General features: G+C 42.5%; 1 protein-coding gene across 2 annotated transcripts in view; it reads left to right on the top strand.

The window, feature by feature from the left end:
* PRKCE (protein kinase C epsilon) overlaps positions 1-14,963 on the top strand; it is a 531,726-nt gene that overhangs the window by 456,671 nt on the left and 60,092 nt on the right. The gene's annotated exons all lie outside the window — the stretch shown is intronic.

Below are 14,963 nucleotides of genomic sequence, written 5' to 3'. Positions count from 1 at the left end.
TTGTTTGTTTGTTTGTTTGTTTGTTTGTTCGTTTTTTGTTTTTGAGAGACAGAGTCTCACCCTGTCACCCAGGCTGGAGTGGTGCAATCGCACAATCTTGGCTCACTGCAGCCTCCACCACCGGGGTTCAGGCAATTCTCATGCCTCAGCCACCACGAGTAGCTGGGATTACAGGCACGTGCCACCATGCCTGGCTAATTTTTGTATTTTTAGTAGAGACAGAGTTTCACCATGTTGGCCAGGCTTTTCTTGAACTCCTGACCTCAAGTGATCCGCCCACCTCGGCCTCCCAAAGTGCTGGGGTTACAGGTGTGAACCACCACACCTGGCCTCTTTATCACTGTTTTCTATTTGTTATATTCATTTTTTGTTCCTTTCCCCCTATCTTTTTTGTAGCTTTTTTACTAAAAAGAAAAATTACCAGTTGTAGGTTGTATCTTAATTTCAGATTTGTTAAAATATGAAAAAAGTGTGTTCTAGAATCTATAACATATTGTCATAGTACCCTCCTCATAGAGAGATTGTGAGGCTTAAATAGGACAATGCTTCAATGTACTTAGCCAAGTATTTGGTTTGGCAGTGAGCACTAGATATTAACCATTACTATAATTGCTGTATTAGTGCTGCCCAACTACTTTATGGACCTCACAGCTGATTTAGACACCCCAATTCTATCCAATTCTATCATTGCATCAAGGTTGAGAATAATTATCCTAAATACATAGTTCTGGCTGCTTTTTTGTGGTCAGCTACTGTGAGTATGTTCTCTTTGCGTGTTTATTCTGTGGTCTGTAGTTAAATGCAGAACTCTAAAGTCAGACATCCATGTGTTTGAATCCCAGACTGTACTTACAGATATCTGAACTTAAAGAGGTTTCTTAATCTCTCTTAATCTCACTTTAGTCACCTGAAAATATTTATACTAATACCTTCCTCACATAATGTGGTCAGGACCTAGCAGGGGCCCAAATCATAGATATTATTATTGTCATCAGTTGTCCTCATATCTCTTCCTCTTAACAAGATGCTCCCTGTGGCTCAGTCTCCCTTTCTGAGCTGGAAACTCTGGGGAGAAGTACTTTGGACCTGACAAAGGCAGAGGTTGCGTATAAGAATTAAGCGTTAGCAGGGAGAATGTCTTGACCTATGGGAAGGGATCTCTGCAGGTAGAGTTTGCAGTCCCTGACTTGCGGTGGGAAGGGAGATGTGTTGCCTGCTCACCTGCCTCATGTAGGGGCTGCCACTTAGCCCTGGTTAGGGGTAGCTTTTGGGCAAAAAGAGATTTCTGAGGATGAAGGCAACAGGGGTGACATGACATGTGACCCCTTCTCATACCCGTCATGTCATAAAGCAGTGAGTCCTGAATGAGGACCAGCCACCTATTTGTCTCAGTCCTGGCTGTGGTGGGGACCTCAGACAGATGATTGGGCTTTGTCTCTACAGTTTTCTCTTCAAGACTATTCGAGATACTGCTAGTTATTCATCTTCCTTTGTTTCATTATTTTCCTCTTATATTTTTGTTATCTGACTCTGCAGTTTGGGTTTAATGGGAAGGAATCACTGCCTCTCTCTTCACTCCCCAGACACATTTTTAATGTCTGAACATCTACCAGGCTGGGCCTTCGGACCCAAATGAGCAGGGAGAAGCATATCTGCAGAAGAACCCTGTGGTTCTTGGCTCTGCTTCGCAGCAGTGGTGGGTATGTCGAGTGGCACAGAACTCAAGGTTCTGTATAGACCTCGAGGGTATAAACCTGTGCAGACCTCAGCCTGCCCTGAGAGGACATTTCTGTGTCTGTCTTAGTGTCCAGTGGATGGGGGAGCTTTGTGGATGATTTTTCTGAGTTAAGATTACAGTCTTCCCAGAGACTGGGCATTGCCTGACCAACAGGGCTGGAAATAATATTGCCCTCCCAGAGTCCAAGGCTTTTTTTTTTTTTCTTTTTGAGATGGAGTCTCGCTCTGTCACCCAGCCTGGAGTGCAGTGGCGTGATCTCGGCTCACTGCAAGCTCCACCTCCCAGGTTCACACCATTCTCCCGCCTCAGCCTCCCGAGTAGCTGGGATTGCAGGCACCCGCCACCACGCCCAGCTAATTTTTTGTATTTTTTTAGTAGAGACGGGGTTTTACCATGTTAGCCAGGATGGTCTCGATCTCCTGACCTCATGATCCGCCCACTTCAGCCTCCCAAAGTGTTGGGATTACAGGTGTGGGCCACCACGCCCAGCCCCAGAGTCCAAGGCTTTTAAGAGAATCTAAAACCCTTTCCCTCAAGAAAGCCCATTCACTGTGCCTTATGATTTAGTGAGAACTCTAATATACTGATGTGAGTTTAAAATATATGTATGTGTGGTTGATTAGAGCAATTGTCTGGATTACTTAAGCCAAGAAAAAGGCAAGATTTAGAGAAAAATATTTGAGACCTTTATAATATATGTTTAGGGATCTTTCTTATGATTATGTATTCTAGAAGGTCCCAGGAACTCCTGTGCCATTGACCTGGGCTGGTGAGGACATACTGGGACAGTCCCATGAAGGTGTCCAACCTCTCCCGAGTGGCCCTCAACATGAATCACGCTGCTAGAGAATTGTTCCATCTGATGTTCCTGCTTGATCACAGTGTAGCGCAACTGTCGGTTCTAGGCGCTGGCAGGTTCTCTTTGGATTAAGGTGGCAGGGAACTAGTATTTCACAAGTATCAACTATCCGAAGAAGAACAGAGGTGCTAAGCTCAGCATGTCATCTTGGCCTCTTGCCATCTTGTCTTCTGCACTTCCATAGGACAGACATTCCCAGACATTGCTGTCCATCGTGCCAGGTCCCTGTGAAGCAGGGGGAGTGATTTTGCTACTGGCAGGAATCTAAAAACCTAACATTTTTTTGCACAAAGAGATGCACATCTCATAAAACCCAAATCCGCAGTGAAAAATTTTCATCTAGTCTATCTTGCTCAGAGATTTGAGCCACCAAACACGTGGCTGGAAAAATAAGCTGAGGGGGGTGTAAGGAACCCAGAAGCCCCATTTCTCTTCAAGCTCCTCAGCATTCTCCAGTAGGGACCCCTTTATCGTCTAATCTCATGCCATGTATATATAACATGGTATCTAGCCATTGCTGCATGCAGCAGGCCAGATTTTGAAAAGATCTCTATGTGCATCAGTGCTTGCATCAAAGCTCCCAAGTTCTTCTTGTATATTTGTCTAAATTATAAATCAGTGTTTTAGATGGAAGCAAGATTCAGAGGTATACTTAAGCCAGCTTGGAACCAGACACAGGCTGCTTTCCCCCTTTGTAATTGGTACATCACGGAGGGTACCATGTACCCCGGGGAACTTGGCTGAGAGAGAGTGACCCCACCCTTTGCCTTCCCTTTTATCTTTGTATATGACTCTTCATCTTTGATTTTCTTTTTGATATAAGACATACAAATTTCCTTACTTTTAGAAGGTTGTGTCAACCAAGGGCCTAAAGTTACAGAGGAAAGGGCTTGCTTTAGAATGTTACAGGGCAGGAGGATTGGGGTGAGGTTTCTCCACAAGATGAATGATCATTTTCCCAGTGGCTTATGGGATTTTCGAGTGTGGGTACAGATGTAATGCTTGCTTAGTCTCGAAATGTTTCATTTTTATTAGTCTTGTCTCCCCAACCAAATTGCTAGCCCTTGGAGATCAGAGACCATGACCTCACCTTCTCTTGGATCCTCTAAGGTACCCAGCTTAGGGCTGTGTCCAAGGTAAGCCAACTTCAGAGAGATGACCACACTCCTCTATGATGGAGAATGTCACGTGAGAGTTGCTTTCTAGGACTTCCCAGGAAACAGTGTGCACAGGTGGGCATGAGCTGCCTTGACACTGCAATATACAGGATTCTAAAGTAAACATCCCTGTGACCAGTAATAAGCAATTTGGTAACTGTGACCTGGTTGCTTTCATCCTAGTTTCAAATAATAAGATGATTAAGAAAAATGTGAAAGGAGATTGGAGAACTGCTGAGGTCACTGTTGACACTTTGAATCAATTAGGAAATCAGAAGGCTGGGTTACCGTGAGTATGTGCTCCCCACCTCTGCTGTCTGCCCTTAACTGAAATCAAGTGGGTCCTTTGATTGATGGGATTTGGTCTGTGCAGCCTTCATTTGCTTGTTAGCCAAGTTCATGGTTTATACATCTGTCCCCACCCTCCTCTGTGGCTGGCCAGAGACGCTAATTCAGTCATCACACATGGTGCTGTTTCTGAGAAGGATGCCTATTCAGAGAAAAAAAAGCCCCTTGAAGGTCTGGCTAGAGAAGTAGGAGGAGTAAAAGCATCCTATACTGAAATGAGGGAAAGGAGAAAGAGTAGCACTGAGAGTGTACTGCAGCGGTTAGGTCTGGGAGGGGAAAAAAAGCCGGAGAGCAGGCATTTCACTTGGAGAATCTAAAGAATTGCAGGGTGGTTTCTCTTGCTATTGTTTGAAGGGAAGCCAGCAGTCAAGAAAATCATTGGTCAAATTTCACAGAAGAAGGAACATGACACGGAGGATTTTAGTTTTAAAAGCTCAGAATCAAATCTGATGTTTCAAGGAAAGTGAAGAGAACAATTGACTATCAAAAGTACTGGAGAATCTGCCACTGAGCTCTTCCCAAAAGCAAGTGAGGGCACCAGAGGGGTGGGAGTTTCTCTCCTTTGCCATAAGGAAATAGACTGACTTTTTTAAACCAACATACCAGAGTTTACACATTCAAATGAGTATTGTCCTCTCCTTTAACTGTCCTTTTGGGAGACTTCATTCTCAGTGCAAAAATACTGCTTTTACATTGAATACGTCTACGTTCCTCTCTAGGTTTTTATTTGACTACATAGTCTCTTTTGTGGCTAATAATCCTGCTTTGGGAGTAGATCTGATTTCTGAAAATCATTTTGTATCCAAAATAATGTAAGCCTATAAAGGAAAAACCTGATTTTTCTGAGTTGGCTTTGAAATGATAGATTCTGAAATTAATTCTACATGAGGTCCAGAAATCACATGGGCAGAGATTTCAGGGCTCCCCATGGTAACTTCTGGGGAGCCAGAAGTTCAGCCAAGCTGGGTGATTACTCACCTGTGAGTCAGACACTCCTGGGATGGGATCCTCCCTTCACATGTGGATCCTAAGCCAGTTCTTTTTACCTTCTGATCCTCAATTTTCTCACTTAAAAGCTGGAATAGTAATAGTATCTACCTCATGGGATTACTGTGAATATTAAATGAGGTGATACTTGGGAAAATACATAGGAAGGGCTTAGTAATTGCTTATTATTATTATTGATCCCTTACATTGCCATAATGTGGAGCCGGGTACATGGTAGGTAATCACTGAATCTTTGTCAATTAGTTGCAGGGTTGTTGCTAAGATGTCAGGTTTTGACTTGAAAGTACACCTGTATTTAAAGAGTGGAGTCATCTGAGGTAACTCCAAGACTAGAAAAACATTTCTAATCCTCAATCCTGTAAAACACTTCAAAATGGCATTTGTTCACCTCTAAGATCTACCCTAGCTCTAATAGTCCGTGAAATCATGATGCTGAATTACATAAAACAATGGGATTAATGTGAACAATACGAAAAAATGTTGATAAATAGCATGGATAATTGAAGAATAAATGGTCAGAACCAGGTAACTCTAGAGGAAAAGCTTAGAGGACAGTTTCATGGAATTATCAACTGGAGAGACTCCTTCGAGGTTGTTTAAAATGATGACATCATTGTTTAACTTGAGCATGGGAACCATCACCAGGAGGAAACCTACCTGAAATTCTACACTCAGAAGAGTTGGCACTTGGGTAGCTGTGGGACACGGTGGAGAAAGAAACTACCCAAAGTTGGCCAAAGAGCTTGTCATTGTTCTACAATGATCTCAAATTGGTAAAGGAGGTTTTCACAGCTTTTCCAAAGGTTTGAAAAAGAAAATAGCTACTGGTGGCTGTGAAAACACTGCACTGGCTGCAAAAATCAGTGTGATCTGGTATCAGAAGAAAGGTGTTAAATATTATCCAAAAAATGCAGACACAATATACTCTTGATGGAAAGCCTTGGACTAACAAAAGAGAAAAATGGAGATGAGGCTATTATATGATAATCACTGCCTAACAACTGGCTTCAATAAGGAGGCTCCCCATGCTGTTGTAACCGCAGAATACAGAGCACGAAGAAATGGACTTAAGTTACAGCCAAAGAGATGGAGGATGAGGCCTAAGGAAAAAGACTTTCTTACCCTTCTTGAAGATAAAGCATAAGAATGAAGATCCCTAGAGATGGATGGGAGTCGCCGTGGAATCTGGCAGTTTGGGCGTTGACCTGTCCGATAGCAAACCCAGAGCAATGACCCCAGGGAATCTGGGAGCCTCCAAAAAAGCAGAGACTTCACCCAAGAGTCTCATTCGAACAACCTGACTGAATCTCAGCCTGCAATAGATGGAGCAAAAGTTCCATCTTAGGATGCTGGAGACTAAATGGGTTAGGAGTAGAGGGGGAAGTGCACGAACTCGGCTCCAGGAGGAAGAGAGCAAATGGCCCATGGAAGTTTTCCTATCTCTGGCTCCTTGGAACCATGGAGTCAACACGATAAAATTAGCAGAGCTAAGTAGGCAGATTTGTGGGGTTGGAGGCATAATTGGTCCTGTTTTTCTCTAGTCTTGACCTAACTGAAGTTCACTGGGTATGTAATGGAAAAAAAACAACCAGCTTGATATAAAAATACAGGAAATGCCTGCAATCACTGCTGATTACAGTAGCAGCTTTCCTTCTGTTATTTTTGTGAAAGAGAAAAAAAAAGGGGGGGTTGTTAGGGTGCTTTTTTTTTCCCCTTTCCTAAACTTTAGAAACAACTTGGGCTATTAGTTCTTTTTAGGGCATTCTTTACTCTAGCTAAATGATGTCACTTAATCTTTATAAATAAAGTGGGTGGGGGGAGACATTCAAATTCTTATCATAAATAAAATTCCTGAGTATAAAATACATACAAATGGTTCTAAATATGGTTTATTGGCCCTAAGGGCTTGTGTTTTCCGAATTCTCCTAATTTCTAATCTCTCTAGGCTGAACAGGATAAATTTAGTTTTTAGCGTAGTGCCTCATTTTGCAGTATGGTTTGCATTAGTGCTAGGAGAGGAACATTGTTTCCAGCAATTTATCTCCCAGAAACCATCTCTGCTTAGCAAGTGAAGAAATATTTGCAAAGAGACTCTTTCAACCAGTGATTGAGAAACACGCATTGTTCCAGCAACAGAGAGACAGTACGTAGATTCTCACCAAAATGGAGCTTGTGAGGAACACTCCACCCAGTGTGTTAGTATCACTACTTATATCTTAATTGTGGCTTCAGGATTCTCAACTCCTGTTGCTAGAATTTAGATAGAACTGTTGAAGTCTGTAATGATAATGTGTCTTTTAAAATGTCACCTTGGAATTTCTTGGATTCTCCTGGCTTTTAGTTGGCAGGTACCCTGGGAGTTTGTAGCTGGGAGGCTCCTTGGGCACCTTCTGGAGATGCTGTGCTTTGTCTGTTAAGCCCTGGGGCTCCTTTGTTCATAAGTTTTCAAAAGATGCCATCATTCTGGGACTTAGAAAACTCTTCTCCCCAGCATGAAGCTCAGATAAAAAATAGAATTTGGTTCTTAAGCAGTAGCGTTGTTAGGAGGAAACGCACTGACCTCATGTTCAGACACTCATCAGCCATAGTCTCTTCACCTCCCCAATGAAAAGTGGTTATTGATGTTCCTCTAGCATAATGGTTCTCAACCACTAGTGGTTATTTTACCTCCAGGGGAGATTTGGCAATGTCTAGAGACATTTTTGGTTGCTGAAACTTGGGGATGGGGGCCAGGAGAGTGCTGCTGGCATCTAGTGGGTAGAGGCCAAGGATACTGCTAAACATTCTGCAAGGCACAGGACGGTCCTCACAACAAAGAATTATCCAGCCTAACACGTCAGTAGTGCCCAGGCTGGAAAACCCGCTCTAGATGCAAAGTTCTCTGCTTATGTGACTCTGAAGGTTTGGGTAGCTGTGAGCTAACAGGTCTCTTGTTTTGGCTAGTAAGATTTATACAGATTTTGCCATGGTGTTTAGGTAGAGTACAGCCATATTTTCAGGTTTTTCAGACTCTGGAGAAATCAGATGTAGATGATGTAGGCTTTTTGAACTCTTCTGAAGATAGGAGAAGGCATAAGGGAGAGATTTCCATTTGTCGTTTCACTTCCTTTCTCTACTCAACACGTTTTTGTAACTTCTCAGATTGTATTGAACTTTCTTTCAAAGGATGCCACCCATGTTTCAAAAACCAGAGGCTTGTTTTCTTTTCCTGTCAATGTTAAGTCAAGAAATATATTTAATCTATCCATACTGTAAAAACTAGAATAGTCTGAATAGAATCCTGTCTTCTTACTGATGTATTAATATCAGTTTTCCACCACTCACAGCTGTTACGTTTGTTCACCATGAATCTGTGGCACTTGACCTACATGATCAGGAAGATGATTTTTAAAAACCCAACTCAGTCAAAGCTGTAAAATTTATTGTCTAAGAAAGCATAGGAGCCTTTTGGACTACTTGGATTCGTTCCCAAAGTAAAACCCTTTCTTTTGAGATAATTGTGTTTCAAACAAACCAAACTTTTTAAAATGTCACTTTACCATCACAGCTCCATCTAACCAGAGTATCTTCACCCACCCTTTCAGCAATTTTTATGGGGATGTTTATGCCAATAATGCTTTGGTATTCTTGGGGTTAATAAGCTTAAGAATGCACAGGCAGACAATTTTCATTTCCACCTTGGTGCACCCATTGTAAAGTAGGCGTTGCATTGTTTACGGCCTCTTGGGGCCAGACTGCCTTGAATGTTTTATGGCATGACATCAGTCCCCATGATCTGAGGTGGGCCCCACCCTGCACACTGAGAGACGTCCCCTGGTTCTGTTCTCTCTGACACCAGGGTGCCTGGCACAGTCATTGCCTGTCTTTGACATACAGGTACCGGCAACTCCCTGCCTAGTATGTACAGCATTACACAGTGGACTCTGAGATATTATAGAGGTGCCCATAGGGAATTTACAGGACCTGGCATGGTGCTGAGCTTGTAAAAGATGGCTAAAAGATATTGACCAATTGGTGGATGGGAATTCTGGGTTGATGGTCAGGCTCACCAAATTCAATGCAAAGATCATAAACGCTAGGCTTTCAGCACATGTCAGTGAGCACATTTGGACTGACAACAGACAGGTGTGCCAGCCCTAAATGCATACCTGCAGGGCCTTGTACACCTAAACATGTACTAAACTGATGCTCATGAATGCTGTGGACAGGAGTCGAGATCTGATCATGGAGAAAAGACAGCACTGTTCTTTCTTGCCAGTCAGCTCACTCATTGAGATGGCTTCTCCTAAGCTGGGTTTGCAGGGAACTTAAAAGGAGTAAATCAGGCCAAGGGAAATCATTTACATTCACCAGTATTCTTCTCTTTTTTTCACCCTTTTTCCCTCCTTCCCTCCTTTCTTTTTTCCCATTGAGATATAATAGGCTTACAGTCGAGTGCACAGTTCTTAGATATTAATGAATTTTTACATGAATACACACCTGTGTAACCCAAATGAAGATGCAGCATATTCCCAGCACCAGGCAGGCTTCCTTAGGCTCCTTCCAGTCATTGCTCCTCACTGCCCGGAGAGGTAGCCACCATTCTGCCAATAGGTAAGTTTTGTATTTAGGTCTCTTTATTTGCGTTTTTTGTTTGTTTGTTTTTGTTTTGTTTTTTTGAGACGGAGTCTTGCTCTGTCATCCCGGGTGGAGTGTAGTGGCATGATCTCGGCTCACTGCAACCTCTGCCTTCTGGGTTCAAGTGATTCTCCTGCCTCAGCCTCCTGAGAGGCTGGGATTACAGGTGCATGCCACTATGCCCAGCTAATTTTTGTATTTTTAGTAGACGGGGTTTCGCCATGTTGGCCAGCTGGTCTCAAACTCCTGACCTCAAGTGATCCACCCGCCTTGGCCTCCCAAAGTGCTGGGATTACAGGCGTGAGTCACTGCACCCAGCCCACTTATAGGTCTCTTTAAAACTGACCTTAGTGATGAAATATGTAAATAGTCCTCACTGGGTGAGGTTACATCCCTCTGACCTTACCCAGGTTTGGGTTGATAGATGAAGTTCCTCACTTTTATAAAGAATAATAATTATTATTGAGGGGTTAAATTGGGCCTGACAGTAAGTGTTTTCTGTACATTCTTTCATTTAACCATGGGGAAGATAGCTGCAAGGTAGATAGCATTGTCCCCATTTTAGAGGTGAAGAAACTGAGGCTTCAAGTTTTAACATGAAGCAAAAAGGTCCAATGGCCAGGAAGTGGGGGTGCAGTGTTGAAACCTGGCTTTTTCTGGCACAACAGTCTGGGGTTTTTTTTTTTTTTTTTTAGCAGTACACCAACAAGCACTAGTCACCATTATAATCAGGAGAGTCCTGGTGAAGCCAAATTATTTTTTATGTAAAACTGAGTTATTTCCTCCCTGGTAAAATCTGAGGAAAGATCCTAGAAAGCTTTACTTGGTCATTGTGGCAATATTACTGCCCAGGGGCCATGGTTTCTGAAACCTGTCTCTGAAATGTGTGTTTAAACTTTAAGAGGAAAGTTGACTTAAGTTCACTAGCAACAAAAATGTGCAAGTACAAGGAAAGGAAAAGCTTTACAAAGGAAAACACTTGCCTTTTTTTTTTTTTTTTTGGTCTACACACAGCTTAAAGGAAACTCAGAGTAAAGAGATAAGCAAAGCACATGCTTTAATGTCTTAAACTATTCCCTGCAATTGTGGGGCAGTAGCTGACAAGTAGTGGGGCTGAAATGAGGATCATTTGGGGGAAATCAAATGCAAGGGATTACTTTTATTGAGGGGATGGATGATTTGTCCTGTTTACTCTTAGAATCCTTGAGATCACATAGAACAAAAGCAAACTTTATGGGTTTCTTTCTTTCCTTTTGAAGACAGAGTCTTGCTCTGTCGCCCAGGCTGCAGTGCAGTGGCATGATCTGAGCTCACTGCAACCTCCGCTTCCCAGGTTCAAGCAATTCTCATGCCCCAGCCTCCCAGGTAACTGGAACTACAGGCATGCACCACCATGCCCAAATAATTTTTGTATTTTTAGTAGAGATAGGGTTCTGCCATGTTGACCAGGCTGGTCTCAAACTCCTGAGTCCAATGACCCACCTGCTTCAGCCTCCCAAAGTGCTGGGATTATAGGCATGAGCCACTGTGCCCTGCCAAGTTTTATGTTGTATATATTTCTTCTTCAGCTCTCTCAGAAGTTTGGTGGTAAGGATTTGTACCATTCCAAATGCAAAGAAATAAAGTTGCCTACAATGAATGAAGAAGCAAATGTTTACAAGGCATGCACTGATTGACAGGGGTGCTAACTCAAGGCAGTGCTGAGCACCAGCAGTTGGCATGTGTCAAACAATTTCACCAAGCCATCCTGGGTTGAAAAGTGATTTTAAAATGTTTGCTTTTTAATAAAGAGATACAGCTGGGTATGGTGGCTCACACCTGTAATCTCAGCACTTTGGGAGGCCAAGGCGGGCGGATCACTGGAGGTCAGGAATTCAAGACCAGCCTGGCCAACATGGTGAAACCCCGTCTCTACTAAAAATACAAGAATTAGCCAGGTGTGGTGGTGCATGCCTGTAATCCCAGATACCTGGGAGGCTGAGGCAGGAGAATCACTTGAACCCAGGAGGCGTAGGTTGCAGTGATCCGAGATCGCACCACTGCACTCCAGCCTGGGCAACAGAGCGAGACTGCATCTCAAACAAAAAAGAAAGAGAGATACTAGTGTTGAGTGGCTGACACTATTCTTGTTTCTAATTTTAATGGTGTTGCTGCCTTCTGAGACGTAATAAGGAATATGAATAGATGGCAATCTATAGAGAATTTTCTCTTAATGAATGGTTCAATTTTATCCACTGATACTAATATAAATAAGAATCACCTCCTCTGTGAAAGCTCATTTCATCAGTTTCCTTGATACTGCCCTATCACTTTGTGTTCATTCCCCAGTTAGAGATCCCTGCTTCTGTTAAAAATGACCACATAATCCACGGCTCTGCATTTATGTTTACACTTGTGGGCAGAGGAAAGGGATCATGTTCTTTGTACCCAACACTTCACTCATCAATCTACGTGTGACAAACTACAAACTCTTTGAAGACTGGGCTCATTCCCAGTCTTCTATCTCTCTGATCTTCTAATATATCCAGCAAAGATCCTTAGTCACTCTGGGGAATGATAAGGATGATGGTGCTGTATGGTTATAAAATATCACGTGCCCCAAAACAACTAAAAATATTTCTCCACTAGCAACCTCCACTTAATTAATGAATATGGTAAGTCTTGAAAGGAACTTTTTAGACACAGTTAAATCTTAGCTGGAAAAAGGGACGTCTCACTTGGCCTATCTCAAAGTGGCACAAATAAAGAGACTTTGGTATTTATTTGCAATGGTGTCTTGCCTCGTTCAGCCACTGATTGCCCAGTGCTTTCTCCCTCTAGCCATTTCTCAAGTTGTTCTTTACTGCTGTGCTTAGTTATATGTCTGCATGTAAGCTTTAGAAAATTGGAATCTAATTGATTTACAGTTACACTTCTCTAAATATTAGTAGAAAGGTCTTTGGGAAGAGCATTTGGGAAAATGAATTGATGGTCAGTACTATAGTTCGTCCAGTCTGTAGAGCTCAGTAATACAAACTGATAGGAAGGGAAAATAGGCGTCATCCCCGGTGTGTGGTTGACAAGGAAGACTGTTTGGTTGCTGATGTACTGTGCCCCTCTAGAAACTCCTTTGTACCCAGCCAATTACAGTGACTTTGGGGGCACATTTTAGGTAACAATGACTGGATTTAAAATAAAAGTTTGAATTTATGGGAGTCAATTTATCTGAAAAAGAGAAATATTTTCTCAAGTCAGTATATTGGACAAGAGGTGGCTGTTACATGCAGGCCTTAAGAAGGGGCTGGGGGAGGATGGTCAGTTTCCTAGATATGGTTAACCATACATCATCAGGAGAGAAATGAACTAGTCATTGACTTCATCTAGCCAAATTCAATTGACTGATGGAATTTTTCCACTTTTCAGTGTCTTTGAATAATTTTCTTCTCTTAAATTCATGCATGCCAATAAATACAGGCATAACTATACCTTCACAGTAAATACAGACACTTAGTAGGTACATAAGTGAGAATTCTGAGAAAAATCAATGTTCTGCCTATGACAATGAGTCATTCTTAATTCACATTAGAATTAAATAAGCATGAAAATCAAAGTCCATTGCATACGTGATTACTGCCAGAGCAAAATGGAGTGTGAATCAAAATCCAGTTGTACGTGTCTTCGTTCTATCTGAGTGAAGTACCTGTTTAAAATGATTAAAAATGATTTAAGACAAGTTAATCTGCTCCAACAGCATGGCAGATGTAAGCAGCAGGCTTGGACCGCCAAGCCAGAGCCCTAATACCCCAACAGGTCCGTTCTTGCCGTGCGGGCTCAGGCAGTGTTGTTTTACCAGCCTGGCTTCCAAGCTCTGGCACAGGTAATGCTGTTTCCAGAAGAAAAGTACTTAATGGATGTTTCTTTGGTAAATACTCCAAAGTGCCTGTTGTCTTAGAAGCAGATTCCATTCAACCCACAGAGATCTCTCTGGGTCTCTTCTTAACCCCTCTGTTCATCTTAGCCATCATATATTTACTAAGGGCCTATTACACCTCAGGCACTGTGCAGCATGCTGGGGAGATACAGTGGTAAACCAGACTCAGTTCCTTTGTCCCCTCTTTGTAGACCTCGCTGCCTATTGGGGGCATTCACATTTATTTGTAATATATACTACACCAGAGGAGGTATAGTGCCTTGGACCCCTCAGGAGGGGCACTGAACCCCAACATGGACTCCCATGGGGGAGTCCATGAATGCTTCTTAGAGAAAGTGATGGGAGTTGGCCAGAGAAGGCACTGGGGGATGCTGTTACAGACAGAGGAAACAGTTTATGCAAAAGCCTGAAAGTGAACACTTAATAGGCATACCTTTTGATATGTACTCATAATTAAATATATATTTCCCATTTGAATATCAGATTAAAAGGCTTTTCCTGGTGGTAATTCTTTTTTAGCTTTCTTGTCTCTCCCCATAGGACCTAACACAGAACTGGGTCTATGGTAAGGGCTTGACAACTGTGAATTTCCTCCTCCCTTCCCTTGAGCAGTCCCATGGGAGGGTGAATGCTGCCGTCACAGCTTTTACTGGGAGCTGATGAGTGAGGGCTACAAAGAGCATGGAGCCAGTAGATGCTGGAGGCAGGACAAGCATGAGATGAGGAAAGGCTACAGACAGCAAAGACACACTTCAGCAGTTTACAGTTTTCTTAAGACCCAACGTTAACAGACTTGTCCTAGGTGAGCTCCTTTGAAATATGGGTGTTGTTGAGCTTAAAAATCTAGAGTCAGTGAGTGCTATTTTAAGGCTCCAGACCCTTGGCCTAGGAGTTCAGGGGCAAATACAGAAAAAGGAAAGCTTGAGAGCCAGAAAGCCTACAGATTTGGGCCTTCTCGGTTAGCTCTAGGGGAATTCTAGATGCTTCAGTGTCCATTCTATGTTTAGCTTCCAGATTTGTTCAGTTCAAAATTGTTGACCCTTGCCTTTAAACAATTTATCATTGATATTTTCTTCACGTCACTAAAATCCTGGATTCTTAGGATCTTTTTAATACAGTGTCCCACACAGTGAGTCCTCCAGGTTTTAGTAATATGTTTGATGTGTTCTTTTATTTTGAAGCTGGAGTAGAAACAGCTGTATAGACTTGTTTATATATATAAAAGAGAGAGCACGCCCTAAACCAGCATCTGATCCTAACCTCTCAGCTTCTAGATGTTCACAGTCATGGCAATATTCATCCAGTAGCTAATTTTTGCCCCAGCCT

This window comes from Pongo pygmaeus, chromosome 12 (assembly GCF_028885625.2).
Source record: "Pongo pygmaeus isolate AG05252 chromosome 12, NHGRI_mPonPyg2-v2.0_pri, whole genome shotgun sequence".
Taxonomy (NCBI): domain Eukaryota; kingdom Metazoa; phylum Chordata; class Mammalia; order Primates; family Hominidae; genus Pongo; species Pongo pygmaeus.
This window is presented reverse-complemented; position numbering and strand designations above follow the sequence as displayed.